Here is a 2,574-nt window from a genome sequence, read left to right on the forward strand (position 1 = left end):
GAACTCTTTTTTTGCCTTTTTCCTTCTATTAAAATGTAGGCTTTATGAAGTCAAGAGTCCTGCATGTTTTTATCCCTTGAAATATTTCAAGAAAATCACTTGTAAGAAGTTTGCATTTTAAATGAACATACATACACGCTGTATTAGGGAAGACAAAACTAGCTGCTATAAAAACAGCCCCCTAAATTTTAATGGTTTAAAGGTTTATTCCTTCTGTACTTGGCTTATTTCACTTACCATAATGTCCTCAAGGTTATTTCATGTTGGAGCATATGATGAGATTTCTTTCTTTAAGGATTAATAATATTCCATTGTATTTGTATAGCCCATGTTTTTTACTCATACTGTATTAAGCACTTAAAAATTGTTAAGAGGGTAGATCTCATGTTAAGTGTTCTTACCACCATTATTTAAAAAAAAAAAAGAAGTATTTCTCACTCACCCAACCATCCAGTGCTTGGATCAATAAGCAGATTTCTTTCCACCTTTTCTTTCTTCTACTGAAGGGAAACCCATTGTCCTTTCTTCTTATAGCTTAGCCAGTGAGTGACTATCCTGCCCAATAAACAAGAATGTTGATAGTAAACATACTGTTTCCAGTATAGGCTCTCACACCTTATTTAGCTTTTTTGTTTAACTTAAACATAACAAGGATTTTATTTCTAAAGCAATAATTCTTTATAATATTTTTTGTCTAGCAACAGTCTTCAACTTTTGCCTCTCAGACCATGCTGAAATAACATAAGATTTAATGTCTACATGACCTCACAGAAATTAAAGGAAATTTAATTAATTGTAATCAATTGCCATGTGTTCTGTTTCTTCTTCAATACTTTCACTCAACAAATTAAATAATATTTTAGAGATGCATTATGTTCCAAAACAAACATAATCTTCAGATTAGAGAAAAATAAATAAAGAAAATTTCATAAAATGTAAAGGCAAATATGTTCCTGTTTTTTAAGAATCCACTTTTCAGAGAGCTTTCATAATCTCAGTGTAAATATGTGAAATACAGATATAATGCCAAGGATTGCTCTAATGATTGGAAGAGTATCTGGTACCGAGTAGGTGCTTCATACTTTTTGAGGTCCTATGCAGATAATGAGGTACTCTTGAATAGCCGCTCCTAACTTTATATTAGACAATGTATATAAAAGCGACAATAGTGATTTTCAATGAGAATCGCTCAACATCCAGAGTAAAAACCAAAATTAAAAAAAAATTATAAAGGAAGAAGTTACCTTTCTCTTATATATTCCTACTGTTATGGCATATATATATTAGATATTTTAAGCACGCAAGTGGGCACATTTATTGTTTCCATGTTAACTAGTGATCTTGGTTGAGTTTTTCATCTCACTGTGAGAATGGTCACTCACTGATGAATACAAATAAAATCCAGTCCTCAAGCTATTGAAATTCTCATAGAAATATTTATTTATAATCTATTAAATAGATTTATTTTAGTTTTTCTCTCTCTCTCTTTTTTTTCCTACAGCACCTAGACTTTCTAGGCAGTCTCCCATCCAAGTACTAACCAGGCCCGACCCTGCTTAGTTTCCAAGATCAGCCGAGATCGGGCGTGTTCAGGGTGGCATGGCCGTAGACAGGTTTAATTTGTTTTATTTATTTATTTTGCTTTGCGTGTGTGTGTGTGCACGCCCACATGTATATGTGAGTATAGGACTGCACTCCAGAGATACACATCTCAGAATAGTGAAAAGACTGAGGTTCTGAATCTACAAAAGAGAACATTAGGCCCTGTTGATTTTTCCTTCTTTTTTTTTCCTTCACCAGCCAGTACCTGTCTTCTTCAAAAAACATAAGCCCTTGCTCTTTGCTATTTTATAAAACTTTAGATTAAGAAAATGGTAGCACTCTTGTTTTTATAGGAAGGTAAAAAAGACTACAGTTGACTCCAGGCTTTTAAGAAGTCTGATCACATAGTTTCTTTAGTATAGGGTATGGTGGATAAAGGATGGTGATCTGTTAAGACATAGCATGGATTTAAAGGTTTATGGAGAATAGAGTCATTTTGAATTATCTGTGAAAAATGTAAAGAATATTGCCAGGAAGTAGAGCAAAACAAGGGAAAACTAGAAAGAATTTGGCCGCAGGTTTTAGGAAATATTAAATTTTATAGCCCTAGAAGTGCATTCTTATTTTTTTTTTCCTGTAACATACATCTCTCTTGAGAAAAGAAAATACTGATAGGTTAGAGATAATTAGAGTTAAGTAATTTTACCTAACAGCAATCTAAAGGCAATGAAGTATGGTGTGGAAAACACCAGCAGAATGATAGCTAAAGAGAAATACAAGAAGATAAGTTATACGCTTTCACCTTTGTACTATCACCTCACACAGTATGTGATACATTTTAAGTACCTAATTAGTACATATTCTATAAAACTCTTTGATCCAATATTTTAATGTTTAGAATATTATACTATAGTATAATAGTATTTATTTGTAATAGTAAAATGTCAAAAAATAATGACAGTCTGTTTCAACCAGATCTCTCTTTCTGACAATCTTGACATGGAACATTCAGAAAGTTAGTAGAGAATAGAG

At 32.4% G+C, this 2,574-nt stretch overlaps 1 pseudogene; it reads right to left on the bottom strand.

Moving 5' to 3' along the window:
• Window positions 1–1,492: 1,492 nt before the first annotated feature.
• LOC112476846 lies at window positions 1,493–1,611 on the bottom strand (annotated as a pseudogene).
• Between the last annotated feature and the right edge of the window lie 963 nt (window positions 1,612–2,574).

The sequence above is a fragment of the Pteropus alecto genome, unplaced genomic scaffold, assembly GCF_000325575.1.
Source record: "Pteropus alecto unplaced genomic scaffold, ASM32557v1 scaffold81, whole genome shotgun sequence".
NCBI lineage: Eukaryota > Metazoa > Chordata > Mammalia > Chiroptera > Pteropodidae > Pteropus > Pteropus alecto.